Source organism: Ahaetulla prasina, chromosome 1 (assembly GCF_028640845.1).
Source record: "Ahaetulla prasina isolate Xishuangbanna chromosome 1, ASM2864084v1, whole genome shotgun sequence".
NCBI classification, from domain to species: domain Eukaryota; kingdom Metazoa; phylum Chordata; class Lepidosauria; order Squamata; family Colubridae; genus Ahaetulla; species Ahaetulla prasina.
In genome coordinates this window covers 278,783,679-278,801,311 of record NC_080539.1, presented here as the reverse complement: position 1 = coordinate 278,801,311, position 17,633 = coordinate 278,783,679, and the positions used below count along the sequence as shown (strand labels likewise).

General features: G+C 38.3%; 1 protein-coding gene across 1 annotated transcript in view; it reads right to left on the bottom strand.

Annotated features, from left to right (window-relative positions):
* Positions 1–17,633, bottom strand: part of DCDC1 (doublecortin domain containing 1) — a 321,197-nt gene that overhangs the window by 241,382 nt on the left and 62,182 nt on the right. The gene's annotated exons all lie outside the window — the stretch shown is intronic.

Genomic DNA, 17,633 nt, shown 5'->3' with positions numbered 1-17,633 from the left:
AAAATTTTAGTCTCACCAGTTTTCTAACACTTTTCATAGGGTTATCAGATATGTGGATGGGAATCACTCTGTCAATACAATATTTTTAGACTTCCAACAAGCTTTTGACAAAGTTCCTCACCAAAGGCTTTTGACTATATTAACTAAAGTAATCGTAGATTAAAAGTACCTCTTACTGTATGGATTGGTAACTGAGTAAAAAGAAAAAAAGCAAACAGCAGGAAGAAATGAGGACTTTTTTCAATTGAGGGAAGTAAAAGATTTGTTTTGGAATTGTCATTCTAATTTGTTCAAAGGTTTCAGGTTTTTTAGGGTACAATTTTACTGTAGGGTACAAAGTAAGCTGATCATTTTATTTTATTTTATTTTTCTTTTATCTTTCTTTTTTTCCTTTTTACTGCCTTTGTATCAGTCTTGGCTCCTAATACCTACAGTTTTCTTGACAAGTTTTCAGAAATGATTTGCAATTGCTTGTTATCTGGCTTTGTGTGTAAAGTAGGACTAGAACTCACAGCCTCCCAGTTTCTAGCCTGGTGCCTTAACCACAAAGCTGAATGAATGGATGATACCAAATGCTTCAGTGATTAGGAAGAGGTTTTTTTAATTTATTTTGTCACAACAGTATATATAAGCATAAGCATGAAGTAGCTATATAATATATAAGCATATATATGAGTATAAGTATGAAATAACTATATAAATTGGATATAATGAAAGGAAACAGTAGGACAGGAACAGTAGGCACGTTTGTGCTCTTATGCACACCCCTTAAAGACCTCTTAGGAATGGGGTGAGGTCAACAGGAACAGGATTTGATAGGGCTTTAATCTAGATTGCAGAAAATATGACTTCTGCAACAGAATCATCAGTGCTTGGAATACTTTACCTGACTCTGTGGTCTCTTCCCATAATCCTAATAGCTTTAAACAAAAACTTTCTACTATTGACCTCACCCCATTCCTAAGAGGACCATAAGGGGCGTGCATAAGCGCACAAACGTGCCTACCGTTCCTGTCCTATTGTTTTTCTTTTCTTCTTCCTATATATGTTTATATGTGTATATATAATCTTTTTGTATGATGTTGTGACAAAATAAATAAAATATATATATATATATATTTTGACTACTTGTTGTCTGTTTGACAGGAATGCTGTTATCCAATTGTGGAGGGGTCCGGAGATGCCGTAGAATTTTAGTTTTAGGAGAACTTTGTCGTGTACCACTGAGTCAAAGCTTTATAGAAGTCTATGTATATTGCATCTATTGTTTTGCCTTGATCAAGATTTGTAGTCCATATGTTTTTGCAGTGAAGAAGTTGTAAGTTACATGATAATTTTTTTCTGAAACCAAAATGTTTCTAGGTGGAGGGTAATGGATTGGTTGATGATAGATTCCATAACTTTACAGGTGACACAGCATAAAGAGATAGGTCTGTAATTTTCAACTAAGCTGGGGTCTCTTTTTTTGAAGACAGGGATGACTGTGGCTAGTAACCAAAGTTTGGGAAGGGAACTAGTCGTAAAGGCTTTTTCAGAGATTATGCTTAGGGGTTCTGCTATATTAGTGGAAAGCTTTTTTAAGAAGTAGAATAGAATAGAATAGAATAGAATTTTATTGGCCAAGTGTGATTGGACACACAAGGAATTTGTCTTGGTGCATATGCTCTCAGTGTACATAAAAGAAAGATACGTTCATCAAGGTACAACATTTACAACACAATTGATGATCAATATATCAATATAAATCATAAGGATTGCCAGCAACAAGTTATAGTCATACAGTCATAAGTGGAAAGAGATTGGTGATGGGAACTATGAAACGATTAATAGTAGTGCAGATTCAGTAAATAGTCTGACAGTGTTGAGGGAATTATTTGTTTAGCAGAGTGATGGCCTTCGGGAAAAAACTGTTCTTGTGTCTAGTTGTTCTGGTGTGCAGTGCTCTATAGCGTCGTTTTGAGGGTAGGAGTTGAAACAGTTTATGTCCAGGATGCGAGGGATCTGCAAATATTTTCACGGCCCTCTTCTTGATTCGTGCAGTATACAGGTCCTCAATGGAAGGCAGGTTGGTAGCAATTATTTTTTCTGCAATTCTAATTATCCTCTGAAGTCTGTGTCTTTCTTGTTGGGTTGCAGAACCAAACCAGGCAATTATAGAGGTGCAAATGACAGACTCAATAATTCCTCTGTAGAATTGGATCAGCAGCTCCTTGGGCAGTTTGAGCTTACTGAGTTGGCGCAGAAAGAACATTCTTTGTTGTCCTTTTTTAATGATGTTTTTGATGTTAGCTGTCCATTTGAGATCTTGCGATATGATAGAACCCAGAAATTTGAAGGTTTCTACTGTTGATACTGTGTTGTCAAGTATTGTGAGAGGTGGAAGTATGGAAGGGTTTTTCCTAAAGTCTACCACCATTTCTACGGTTTTGAGTGTGTTCAGTTCCAGATTGTTTTGGTTGCACCACAAGGCTAGTCGTTGCACATAGTATGTGCACAAAGTATGCACATAGTCCATCAGGTCCTATAGATAGAGATGGTTTCAGTTTGCGAAGAGCTTTTTCAACATTTTCTTCAGTGAAATCTATATGTGTTAGATCGTTTTTGGTGTAGTTGGGAAATTTCTGGTATGAGCCATTGCTGTTGACAAAGACTGAGCCGAAGAATGTGTTAAAGAGGTTTGCTTTAACTGTTTCATCATTATTTTCTTTGCCGTTAGGTTCTTTTAGTGGTGGGATGGATCTCAAGTCATTAAATTTGTTATTCACAAAATTATAAAGAGCACGATTAGAATTTGTGCGCAGAAGGTCTTCTTCTTGCTTGGTGTGGTAATTTGTGCATTCAATTTTTATTTGCTTGCATATATCTCTGTAGCAGTTTTTGAAATTAGCTACATGCCCCTTTTTGTTTCTTCTCCAGAGGGATTTTTTTTTTGGATTGAAGCTTTTTTATTGATATGGGTAATTTGTTTTTTCTGATTTTGGTGGTGATTTGTGGTACATAGAGTTTAATGACTCTATTGACTTCGAGTAGGAAAACTTCGTAGCGGTCTTCAGCAGTGATATAGGTTGAGAATAGATTTTGCCAGTCAAGAAATGAGAGGTAGGTGTTTATAAGGTCATTGTTGGCTTTTTTGAAATTGTAGATTGGAATACTATTATTATGACGATTTTTGTAAGGGTGTATATTGAGGCAAAAGTCTATCATGCTGTGGTCACTGTTTGAAAAGCGTTCTTTTATTTGTAGCCCATAAATTGAGTTTGTGTTATTGCAGAAGATGAGGTCAAGGCAGTTGTTGAGTCTTATATTGTTAGTTACTAATTGAACAAGACCTAGATTTGTAACAGCATTGTATAGGATAGCATGGATGGGTTCAGTTGTACATTCATTTATTATCCAGTTAATAAGAGGTAGATTGAGGTCACCCAGGAAGATGAGAGAATATGGGCAAGAGGTAGCCCAAGATAGTAGTGAGTTAACTTGTTCGAATGTGCAATGTTGTAGTCAGGGGCTCTGTAGCATAGTAGGAATCGAAGTGTGGTGTTAAGGGATAGGTCACATACAATAGTTTCTGGGATAGCTAGATTATGTGCAACTTGAACATTTTTTAGATTCAGTGATTTTTTATGAAAGATAGCTACTCCACCTCCTCTGCGGGTTTCACGATCTGATCTAAAAATGTGGTACTCTTTGTCTGAAATAATGGAGTCAGGGATGGATGAGTTAAGCCATGTTTCGCATACAAATATAATATCAAAAGTACCATTTTTTAACATGAGGATAAATTCAGGCAATTTGTTTACAATGCTTCTTGCATTTATCAATTTGCATTTAAGGTCTGCAGTGTTTGGTGAAGAGGAAATAAGGGGCGTGCGTACCTAGTTATTGATGCCTCCTTAAACTGGGTGGATTGTCACCTAAATAGCAAATGTAATTCAGTTTAAGTAAATGTAAAGTGATGCACTTTGTGTTGTGTTTGCGCCCCCCGAGCCAGGCCCCCTGCCAGAAAGTGACTTGGAAAGTGAGGGGGAAGGGCCATCAGGACTTACCTCTGGAGCACCGGCTTCCCTGTCTCAGCTCCAGGAGCCAGAGGAAGGCCAGGTGGAGGAGATAACGAGGCCTCCGTCCCCTGACTCTTCCTCCCCAGGCCACGCTTCCAGACCCAGCTGATGGCAATCAGCCCTGGCTGGACCCTAGGTTTCGTAGGCAGGAGAGGCGGGAACAACAGAAACAGGGGTGGGGCAAGCCTAGGAAGTGCTGAGTCATGGAGCCACACCCCACAGGATATAAAAGCAGCAAGGCCTGCTATACCACTTTGTGGCGAGCAAATCAACTGCTTAGAGGATGAATTAGAGCTGAAATCCTGTTTGTTCCTGGTTTCCTGGCTGACTCATCGGCATCAAGAGAGATAACAGAGACACTTGGCATACACTCGCTAGTTTGCTGCCAGAGCTGATAGTTGCCGGCTAATTAAGTCATCGCTCGTGTCTCCTGCACTGCGGAAGGGGACAGAACACATTGGGCCAAAAAATTAACTTGTGTAATATATATAACAATTTATATTAGTAGGGCAAAATTGTCAGTAAGCAAGCTCTTCAGGTCATGGTGGATCGTTAAGTGACACTGTTGACTTCATTCAACATTTATTTATTAGAAAAGGGATTGAAAATAAACTACCAATAAACTGTAATGTCCTTAACAAATCTATGTAGATCACATCTAGACTATTGCATGCTCAAACAAGGACTGACATTTCTGTTATAACCAGGAAGGATATAGTAAAGAGGGTACTTGGGTAAAATGCAGACAATGACTGAATAATATCAGTTAGACATCAGTATCCAAGTTACTTAATAGAATGGAATGGAATGGAATAGAATAGAATAGAATAGAATAGAATAGAATAGAATAGAATAGAATAGAATAGAATAGAATAGAATAGAATTTATTGGCCAAGTGTGATTGGACACACAAGGAATTTGTTTTGGTGCATATGCTCTCAGTGTACATAAAATAAAAAGAAAAAAAATACCTTCATCAAAGGTACAACATTTACAACACAAATGATGGTCATAGGTTGCAATTTAACCCTTAATGATAGCAACAAAAAGTTACAGTCATACAATCATAAGTGGAAAGAGACTGGTGATGAAAACGATGAGAAGATTAATAGTAGTGTAGATTTAGTAAATAGTTTGACAGTGTTGAGGGAATTATTTGTTTAGCAGAGTGATGGCCTTTGGGAAAAAACTGTTCTTGTGTCTAGTTGTTCTGATGTGCAATGCTCTATAGCGTCGTTTTGATGGTAGGAGCTGAAACAGTTTATGTCCAGAATGTGAGGGATCTGTAAATATTTTCATGGCTCTCTTCTTGATTCATGCAGTATACAGGTCCTCAATGGAAGGCAGGTTGGTAGCAATTATTTTTTCTGCAATTCTAATTATCCTCTGAAGTCTGTGTCTTTCTTGTTGGGTTGCAGAACCAAACCAGGCAATTATAGAGGTGCAAATGACAGACTCAATAATTCCTCTGTAGAATTGGATCAGTAGCTCCTTGGGCAGTTTGAGTTTTCTGAGTTGGCGCAGAAAGAACAGTCTTTGTTGTCCTTTTTTGATGATGTTTTTGATGCTAACTGTCCATTTTAGATCTTGCGATATGATAGAACCTAGAAATTTGAAGGTTTCTACTGTTGATATTGTGTTGTCAAGTATTGTGAGAGGTGGAAGTATGGAAGGGTTTCTCCTAAAGTCTACCACAATTTCTACGGTTTTGAGTGTATTCAGTTCCAGATTGTTATGGTCACACCACAAGGCTAGTTGTTCGACCTCAGGTCTATATGCGGATTCATCATTGTCTCGAATGAGACCAATCACTGTTGTGTCATCTGCGAACTTCAGTAGTTTAACAGATGGATCGTTGGAGATGCAGTCATTGGTATACAGAGAGAAGAGAAGTGGGGAGAGCACACAGCCTTGGGGGCCCCCTGTGCTAATTGTACAGGTATTTGATGTGATCTTGCTTAGCTTCACCTGCTGCTTCCTGTTTGTTAGGAAGCTTGTGATCCACTTACAAGTCTGTTCCGGTACCTGTAGCTGGTTTAGCTTAGTTAGAAGAATGTCTGGAATGATGGTATTGAATGCTGAACTAAAGTCTACAAAAAGGACCCTTGCATAGGTCTTTGGAGACTCAAGATGTTGTAGGATGTAGTGCAGAGCCATATTAACAGCATCATCTGTTGATCTATTTGCTCGGTATGCAAATTGCAAGGGGTCTAAGAGCGGATTCGTGATGGTTTTCAGGTAGGAAAGCACTAGCCTTTCAAAGGTTTTCATGACTACAGATGTTAGAGCAACTGGTCTGTAGTCATTCAGTTCCTTGATGGTGGGCTTCTTGGCACTGGGATGATGGTAGGCGTTTGAAGCAAGAAGGAACATAGCACATCTCTAGTGATTTATTGAAAATATGGGTGAAGATGGGGGCCAATTGGTCAGCACAGACTTTTAAGCAAGAAGGAGTTATCTTGTCTGGGCCTGGAGCTTTTCCTGGCTTTTGTCTGTGAAATAGGTCCTGCACTTCCTTTTCTGTGATCACTAGGGGTTGTGAACCCAATGAAATGGGGTCAGTTGTAGGAGGCTTGGCTGTTGTTGGTGTGTCTGAGATGGGGGTTGTGGAGATAGGTGGCTGTAGTTTCCTTTCAAACCTGCAGTAAAACTCATTCAGGTCATCTGCCAGCTGTTGATTACCTTCAGCCTGGGAAGGAGGTTTGCCATAGCTGGATTGAAAGATGAGTGTGGTTTTAAAATTGGAGGAAGGAACATCAATAACCTGCACTATGGTGATAATACTACTCTAATAGTCAATTATACAAATGTTCTGCAGAATTTACTGATGAAAGTTAAGCAGCCCAATTAAAAAAACAAGACTAGGATTAAAGATAAATTAGACCAAGATTAATGACAAAAAGACCTATAAGTAGTGTTAAACCTAAATCAAGATATAAAACTGAAAAGAAGTAAAAAAGGAAGACGTATACTGTTTAAGAAAAATAATCCAGCAGATGAAATGTGAAAAAAAGAATGGTTTAGTGAGATGTAAAATGGAACAAAACTGAAATGTTAGTAAATGATGTATCTAATGAAAGAGAAAAATAATTATTGAACTGGGAATAAGAATATAAAGAAAACAAGAGGTGGAAGGTTGTATTAATTAAAAGGCTGTAAGGTAAAAATGGAATAAGATGAAAGACAATGTTAATAGTTAAAACATATGAGGGGAATTCTGAGAAATATACTCAATAAATGGGAAAATCGGGGTTGTCTGGACACCATAGTGAAAAATATTGAAATGAAAATGAACACAGCAATAGAGAGAGATAAGAAGGAGGAGAGAGATGGAAGAAAATGAGAAGGGGAAAAAAGGAAAGAAGAAAGAGAAGAGGAGAGGAATAAAGGGAGGGGAAATAAGAGTAGGAGAGAAAGTTAGATAGGAAGGAAAAATGGAAGATGAGGAGAAAGGAAGGGGAAGTAGAGAAGGAGTAGAGAGGAGAGAAGAAAGTAGGAAGGATAAAAGAAGGGAGGGAGAGGAATGAGAAAGAGAAGAAAGATTGCTGTAAAACGGAAAAGATGAAATGAAAGAAAGACAACCTAGAACATGTTTGAATATATCAGGATAAAAATTGAATTAGCTAAAAAATAATAAAAGAGAATATATATTAGTAAAAATTGAGAAATTAGAACTTGTGGGCGAAAGAAGATGTGATTTATATAAATGAACATAGATATATTAAGACATGATTAAAATATGGAAAAATAATATTTTGGCAGAAATAGTAACTAAGTAAAATGTATTTGGATATGTTAAGTTGTATAAGATATGATATGGTCAATACTCTGTTCATAAATTGTGTGTGGGAAATCAATGAAAAATTGATTTAAAAAAAGTAGTGTTAGACCTGAAAATGAAGATATTGAAGTGGTGAATAGCTTGGGACTTGGAAGAATAGCAATGAAAGCCTTGAAATACATATTATGATTGTCTGTACTAATAAAGGCCAGAATCATACAATCAATAGTTTTCGCTATGGAAATGAAAGTTGGATTTTGAAGAATCAAGATAGAAAAAGTATTGACAATTTTGAACTATGGTGTTGAAGATTTGTAAGAAAACCACAAGATAAATAAGAAAACAAACAAATGGATCACTGAATAAATCAATGAGTCCTCATTCCAAGCACAAATGTCTTCAAAGAAACATCTTCCAAAAAAACCTCAAGGAAATCCATTTTTTATTTATTTATTTTTTATTTTTGTTACAAACAATATACATAAGCATCACACAAAATGGTTATATAATATATAAACATATATATGAGGAAATATGAGGAAGTATAAGCATATATGTATAAGAATAAAAACAATAGAACAGGAACGGTAGGCACGTTTGTGCTCTTATGCATGCCCCTTATAGTCTTTTTAGGAATGGGGTGAGGTCAATAGTAGAAAGTTTTTGGTTAAAGCTTTTGGGATTATGAGAAGAGACCACAGAGTCAGGTAATGTGTTCCGAGCACTGATAACTGTGTTACACGAGTCATATTTTCTGCAATCTAGATTGAAGTGGTTAACATTAAGTTTAAATCTATTGGTTGCTCTTGTATTATTGTAATTGAAGCTGAAGTAGTCTTTAACAGGAAGGACATTACAATAGGTGATTCTATCAGTTAAACTTAGGTCTTGTCGAAGGCAACAGAGTTCTAAGTTTTCTAAACCCAGGATTTCAAGTCTGGTGGGATAAGGTATTTTGTTGTTTTCAGAGGAGTGGAGAACTCTTCTTGTAAAATATTTCTGGACACGTTCAATTGTATTGATGTCAGAAATGTGGTGTGGGTTCCAGACAGGCAGCTGTATTCAAGGATTGGCCTAGCAAATGTTTTATATGCTCTGGTTAGTAGTGTAGTTTTTTTGGAAAAGAAGCTACGCAAGATTAGGTTTACAACTCTTAGAGCTTTTTTTGCTATGTAGTTGCAGTGGGCTTTGGCACTAAGATCATTTGATATGAAAACTCCAAGGTCTTTAACAGGGTGGGGGTCATCAGGAAGGTAATGTCCATCAAGTTTGTACTTAGTGTTTGGGTTCTTTTTTCCAATATGTAAGACAGAGCATTTGCTGGTTGAGATTTGGAGTTGCCAAGTTTTAGACCAAGCGGTTAGAAGATCAAGGTCTTTTGAATGGTAGATGTATTGTCGGTAGTGTTAAATAGTTTGACATCGTCAGCAAAGAGAACTCAATACTTGAGATATGGTCACAAGGATCGTTTATGTATAGTATGAAGAGTGTTGCATCTTTAGGACAACCATGAGCTGAATGACTGATAATCTCTACAGATCTTTAGCTATACAATTTGAGACGAACACCCTTTGAATGGTATGGGAGTAGGAATGGATTTCCAGAGAAAAATTGCAGACTACAGGAATCAGCAGCACTATTCAGGTGACCCTGAGGACACAGGTAAACCTCCAAGTGCTTCAACAATTCTCTAAAAGGATGCAAATTACCAGCAGTCTGCAAGGAATATAAATCCTTCCATTCCCCATTATCTTGTCAGAGCTGAAGAAGCTTCTTAGATAAAAAGTGAAACGTCTTCAAAAAGAAAAACAAGAAAGTCCAATTGCCTCCTGAAAAAGCACCTTTGGGATAACCATGACCTGGATGACTGAGAATCTCTACAGAATTTAAGCACAAATGTTTTCGTTCAAATAATACTAGTAGTATACAAAAGCAGAGCTATAAGCAGGTAGTCTATAAACAAAACATTGACAAAAGAAGATGAAATTACAGTAGAAGAAAATAATGAGGAATAAACTAAATGAAGTGTAAATAAAGAATATGAACCCAAGCAATGTTGAGAAGAATGAGATCATGTTTCATTCATTGTTGCTATAGAATTAAAAATGGCAGTGTGGGAACTGGCTCTTGAAGCTTAGTGAGCATACATGGAGGAAAGGGGTAATTTCTTCCAAAACTCACCTCCAGAATTTTCCACAGTAATGGTTGACACATCCATAAGTGTGAGGCAGGGATAAAAGACCACAACATTTTAATTGGGGCCTTGATAGTACAAACATTTGTACTTTCTTCCTAACAAGCTTTAGGGGAGTTCATAGTGTCATCAATGCTATCCCTTATGAAATCTAATTTGCATGACTGAAAACACTCACTTCACTTACAAATGTATGTGGAAACTTGAAAAACTGTATTTATTCTGAAAGGTTTCAATCAATCAAATGAAAATATAGGTTTTTATAAATTTTAGATTTTTTAATGTCCAAAATAGCATTTATTGTTTTGTTGTTTTTTAAAGAAATATGCATGGCGCTTTTTATACCGAAACATTCATAAATAATTTTATATACCGTATATACTCGAGTATAAGCCGAGTTTTTCAGCATGTTTTTTGTGCTGAAAAGCGCCCCCTCGGCTTATACTCGAGTCTACCCTTGCAGCTGGGCCGGCAGGACGAGCCCAAATGCTGCCGGCATGCTTTGCCAGCTCGGCCGGCTCGTTTTGGGCGGCTGGCCTCGGCGTTTTCTTCCGCCGCTTTTGATGGCGGCGGTGGCGGTGGTCGGCGGAGGGGCGGAGGGGCGTTCGACATTTTCGCCCCCCACTCACTTGTCCTCCTCTCGCCTCGGAGGCGGAGGGGCGTTGTCACCTCGCCTCCTCTCCAGCCAAAATTGAGTGCGGCGGCAGTGGGGTGGGTGGGTGGGTGGGGAGGCCGCCGTGAAGTGCCGGCAGGGCGAGCCCAAATGCTGCCGGCATGCTTTGCCAGCTCGGCCGGCTCGTTTTGGCGGCTGGCCTCGGCGTTTTCTTCCGCCGCTTTTGATGGCGGCGGCGGTGGTCGGCGGAGGGGCGGGGCGGAGGGGCGTTGACATTTTGCCCCTCTCACTCGTCCTCCTCTCGCCTCGGAGGCGGAGGGGCGTTGTCACCTCGCCTCCTCTCCAGCCAAAATTGAGTGCGGCGGCAGTGGGGTGGGTGGGTGGGGAGGCCGCCGTGAAGTGCCGGCAGGACGAGCCCAAATGCTGCCGGCATGCTTTGCCAGCTCGGCCGGCTCGTTTTGGGGCGGCTGGCCTCGGCGTTTTCTTCCGCCGCTTTTGATGGCGGCGGCGGCGGCGGCGGCGGCGGCGGCGGCGGAGGGGCGTTCGACATTTTGCCCCTCTCACTCGTCCTCCTCTCGCCTCGGAGGCGGAGGCGTTGTCACCTCGCCTCCTCTTACTCGTCCTCCTCTCGCCCTCAGAATGTGAAAGAAACGTGGAAAACTCCAACTACAGTATAAAAAAAAAACATTTACACTCAGTACTTTTTATTTTATTTTATTTTTTGCCAAGTTTTCCCCAGGATTTTTTTTTCCCCCCTATGGAAATTGGGGAGGTGGGGAGAAAGAGGTGAAAAAGAAAAAGCCTCTTGGAAAGCGGAGAAATACGGCAAGAACAAACGATTTCTCCCTCCGCCCCTCCCGGCACCGTCCTTCTCTCCCGCCAGTCACACGGTTCAGTTTTTTTTCAGGCTAACTATACTTTGCGTTTCACTCCCCCGAGTGAGGAAGAAGAAGGGAGGCAAAAGAAACCGACCCTCGCGCAGATCAGCAAATTAGCTTTCCTTCTCCAAACCAATTGGAGGCGGGGGGCGACGCTGCCGAGAAGCCGCTGCTTACAGAGAGCGAAAAAGCCAGGGAGACCTTGGCATAGGTGGGCGGCTGGTGTAAGGAAGGAAAAGAAAGAAAGGGGAGTGAAAATAAGAGCAGTCCGAGCTCTGAACTGGGGAACGAGAAGGAAAGAAAGAGGGAGAGAGAGAGTAAGGACTGCCACTGGGGTCAGGGAGCAGAGCACCAGGAAACAGGGCAGCCAACGCGCGCATACTACACACACACAAACACAGAGCCAGCTCCTCCCTGCCGCTGTTGAATCTTACTTCACCGCACTGAGTCCTTCGGGAGAAGGGCGGTATAATAATAATAATAATAATAATAATAATAATAATAATAATAATAATAATAATAATAATAATGATGATGATGATGATGATGATGATGATGATGATGATGATGATGATGATGATAATGATAATAATGATAATGATAATAATAATAATAATAATAATAATAATAATAATAATAATAATAATGATGATGATAATGATAATGATGATGATGATGATGATAATGATAATGATGATGATGATAATAATGATGATAATAATGATGATAATAATGATGATGATAATAATAATAATGATAATAATGATGATGATGATGATAATAATGATAATCCATCCTTTATAAGGTAGGTAAAATGAGGACCCAGATTGTTGGGGGCAATAAGTTGACTTTGTAAAATATACAAATAGAATGAGACTATTGCCTTATAATGATAATGATGATGATGATAATAATGATGATAATAATAATAATAATAATAATGATGATGATAATGATAATAATGATAATGATGATGATGATGATAATGATAATAATGATAATGATGATAATAATAATAATGATGATGATGATGATGATAATGATAATGATGATAATAATAATAATGATAATGATAATAATAATGATGATGATGATGATAATGATAATAATAATAATAATAATAATAATAATAATAATAATAATAATAATAATAATAATAATAATAATAATATTCAGCCGTGCTTCGCTTTGATGGCAGCCTGACGTAAAATGGGGGCAGGGGATACATACACGGTTAGGGAAAAATAACAAAACAACGTTTTGGGCTCAATTGCAGTCTTAAATTGAGGACTACTTGCAATTTGAACCTTATTGGACACTTCATTCCTGGAGGGTTTTTAAAGAACAGACTGGACAATCCTTTGTCTGAAACAGTATAGGATCTCTTGCTTGAGGAGTGGGGACTGGACTAGAAGATCACTGTTAGTTTGGGATATGTTCAGAGCCCACACATCTGATGACATAAAAAAATTGGCAAAGTCATCTCAAGTCACTTTGGCCGTTATTCCAGGTGGGCTTACATCTGTATTGCAGCCCCTAGATGTCAGTTTAAATAAACCTTTCAAGGACCGTGTGCGAAGGATGTGGCATGAATGGATGACATCTGGTCAAGCTCGTCTGACAAAAGTTGGAAATCTGAGAAAGCCAGACATAGAACTAATAGCACAGTGGGTTCGTGATGCATGGGAAGATATTCCAGAGGACATGGTGCAACGTGCCTTCAAGAAATGTGGCATTAGTAATGCTATGGATGGCAGTGAAGACAGCGCATTGTATGAGAGTGACAGCAGTGATGATGACGACTGTGAACTCAGTGATGACGACAACGTATATGCGGATAACATCACAGAAGCTGAAGTAGCTGAAGCTCTGTTTGGACAAACAGATGATGAGGAGGAGAACTCCAGTTTTGAGGGATTTTAGCTCTCGTTAGCTTGGTTGCTGTTACTTTTAAAGATACTGTATTTTTGATACCATATTCTTTTTGGGGACCCCCTTTTGCACTTTTATTGTTTTTCGTTCAAATAAATATTCATGTTATTTTACTTGGCTCTATCTTTATTTTTTACATTGACCAGTAGCTGCCTCATTTCCCACCCTAGGCTTATACTCGAGTCAATAGTTTTTCCCAGTTTTTTGTGGTAAAATTAGGTACCTCGGCTTATATTCGGGTCGGCTTATACTCGAGTATATACGGTAAGTCTTGACTTTCAAATACATTGCTACCCATTTCTTCTTGTTTGTTAATAATGAACAACAGACAGATTGGAGGGGGATGCAATTCTGTTATACATTATTTTTGTCTAAAATTATTTTTTAAGATTTTAATAATGTAAGATATACAACATATTATAATGTTATTCATTCTTTATATTATGGTTTTAATGAAATAACCACAGCAAGATTTACCACAGAAAAGAGAAAATTAAACAAAGGATAAAAACATAGTACACAAGGGAAAAGTCATTTTAAAAAGTATGGTAGGAGTATAAAAGTGTGATGTGTGACAGGAAGGGTAAAGTCAGACAATTAGGAGAAAAGAAGTAAAAATGAAGAGCACAAATTAGACAAGACATTACTAGGTTGATTCCCATCATTGTCAGAAGATAGAAAATGTCAGAACTGGCACATTGCTTTTAAATGCCTTTTATTTTTCTTTTACAGAAGCATGTGTTATTCAATACATAAAAGTCTATTTGTTTTAAAGCAAAATGTCTGCATTTTGTTTTGTTTTGTTACTATTTACTACAAAGCTGTCGAAGTGCTGTCCCGGTGCCTGGAGGCCGTACGGGTCTGTATGGGGAGAAACAGGCTCAAGCTCAATCCCTCCAAGACAGAGTGGCTGTGGATGCCGGCACCCCGGTACAGTCAGCTGCAACTGCAGCTGACTGTTGGGGGCGAGTCACTGGCCCCAATGGAAAGAGTGTGCAACTTGGGTGTTCTCCTGGATGGACAGCTGTCTTTTGAAGACCATTTGACGGCCGTCTCCAGGAAAGCCTTTTACCAGGTTAGCCTGGTTCACCAGTTGCGCCCCTTCCTATGCATGGTCACTCATGCTCTCGTGACATCTCGCCTGGATTACTGCAATGCTCTCTACATGGGGCTTCCCTTGAGGAGCACCCGGAGGCTCCAGTTAGTCCAGAATGCGGCTGCGCAGGTGATAGAGGGAGCCCCTTGTGGCTCCCATGTGACACCACTCCTGCGCAGACTGCACGGGCTGCCTGTGGCCTTCCGGGTGCGCTTCAAGGTTTTGGTAACCATCTTCAAAACGCTCCATGGCTCAGGGCCGGGCTACTTACGAGACCGTCTACTGCCACCGATTGCCTCCCACCAACCCGTGCGCTCTCACAGGGAGGGACTCCTTAGGGTGCCATCTGCCAGGCAGTGCCCAGGGGAAGGGCCTTCTCTGTGGGGGCTCCCACCCTCTGGAATGAACTTCCCCCAGGACTCCGTCAACTTCCTGACCTTCGAACCTTCCACCGCGAGCTTAAAACACATCTATTTATCTGTGCAGGACTGGACTAGAATTTTAGTTTTAAATTTAATTTTAATGGGGTTTTTATCATTTTAATTGTAATTTTAAATTTTGGCCTATTTAAATAAGTTTTTTAATTTAGTGTTTTATCTTGTATTATATTTGTATTTTTATCGGGCTGTAAACCGCCCTGAGTCCTTCGGGAGATAGGGCGGTATAAAAATTTGATTAAATAAATAAATAAATAAATAAATAAATTTAAGTCTTTAACAAACTTTAATAATGTTGGCAACCACAATAATTATAAGGTTCAACACAGGTATTATGTTTTAATTACAGTATTTAATATATTGCTTTCATATAAGTTGATTTTACACTTAATTGTAACTAATTCCTCTACAAATACCTGCAGAGAAAGTAAGCAGAGAATTTGAGTATCAGGACTGCAATATAGCAAATACTGTACAGGCAAGATCATTCATCTGTAAACAATGTCAAGCTGAAATTTCTTTCTATGTATAATATAGTAAATTTTTAAAAATTACTACCGGTATGATTTTTTTAAAAAAATTGTAAATTTTTTGTGCTAACTGAAATAATGTAACAAATATTTTTACAAATTATACGGCATAAACAAGTATTTTAGTAACCTCCTCCATCTTTCCATTCTACCCAAAATAAAATTAACACTGCATTGCTGTAAATTATGTTTCAAATATTTTTATAAATTGAAATGTTATCAACATTTTCATTAAAAAAAATTCTTTCTTCCAACTATTTCCTCCTCCCTGTTGTAGTTCTCTAAATTTTAATATGCAAAGTAACAGAATAAGTATCTATAAGCACTGGTCTATAATATATTAATATTTGCCTCTTATGAACCTCACAGTTGATTAGGATTCAGAGATTCATTTCATAATAGGGTTGACTTTTATGGTGGTTATTGCCAATTAGCTCAGAAGAACTACAAACAATATTTTCTCTTGCTCCCTTTCAGGTAACTAGATGGAAGATAGACTGCTTCTTTTGTAAGTCTAAATTGTATGTGTGTATCTATGTGAACATTTAAGCGCTGAAGCTTAACCTATTTTAATTATTTTTTAATTGGAAACCTAGAACATATAAGCCATTAAAAGACAGGGTTAGTTTTCTTTAGTGGCTAATGCTTTGCTATATTTTTGCAATTTTAAGAACAAGTTTCCTGTCTTTGAAACAGTACCCAAGAAAATGGAAATAACAGCAATTGTGGTGTTTATGATCGTTGGGAGGAGATGTCCCAATATACTTTCTCTTATTTGCATTGTCTCCTATTTTTCCAGCTTCTTTTGCACTCATAATCTTAAATTAATTATCTCGCTTTGGTCTGAAAAATGGAGAAGGCCCCAGGCAGAGATTATATTCCCTCTGACCTGAAAAAAGGGAATGGTGACTGGTGGGCCCCAATTTTAGCAAGCCTCTTATAGATCAAACAGCCTGAGCTACCAATGACTGGGGCTTAGCTATCATTGTCCCCATCTATAAGAAGGGATTAAATTCTTCTCCTTGCAACTACCATCCAATTAGCCTATTAAACACATTCAGAAAGGCATATAGTAGGCATCTTCAATGGAAATTAATGGATGGATTAAAAGTGAAAATATTCCAACTGATTAGCAGATTGCATGTAGGGCAGGTTGACTAACTATTGAGAGATGTTTCATGTTATATAGTTTGGAGGAAAATATATCTAAAGCTTAAGAATGCATTTATGTTATATATATATTGATTTGAAGTCAGCTTTTAATGTAATGCCTAAAAGCTTTATGGAAACCAGCTTTCCTTAACAGATGGATATATTACCTTACTTATTACTTACCATAAAATGCTCATTTTCAAATAAGATGTGATCATTTGGGATATTTAGCAGTTACACCAGTTCTTATATCTAAAGGGATGTCTCCTTCTATTCAATTTATGTGTCAATTTTAAAATATTTTACGTGTGTGTGTGTGTGTGTGTGTGTGTACTGTATGTATGTATGTATATATATATATATATGTATGTATGTGTGTGTGTGTATTTATATATATATAAACTACTAGCAGTTAAAAGGAAGAAACAGCTGCGATCACACATTGCTCCCAGAAGCACGAAGCTGAAGCCTGAAGATGACGAATGAGACTTCGTCGAAACGTTGCCAAGACATTTCCAATTTTACACGGGAGAAAACCCGAACAACCAAAGACCTACATATATATATATATATATATCCTATGAAAACATATTTTCTTCCATTAAATTAAATAATTGATACTTTGCTATCATTAAGATGAAAATTATATAGCTATTTTTTTCTACTCTGCAAGCTATGCTGGTTGCCAGTACAATTCTGGATGCAATTCAAGGTGCCAGTAATGATCTACTGGTATAAAGACCTATATGACATGGGACCAGATTATCTGAGGGGTATCTTCCAAGGTTACATCAGGACTAGTAGGAGAAGCATCTTACAAGTCTTATCTATGAAAGAGTGTTATTTGGTGGATTTCATGAAGAGAGATTTTTCTGCTATGGTGCCTACCCTTTGAACTCTGCTTTTGCCGGTTCCAAGCCTGGATGAGAAAGGAGGAGTGTAGGCGTCAGACTTTGTGACAA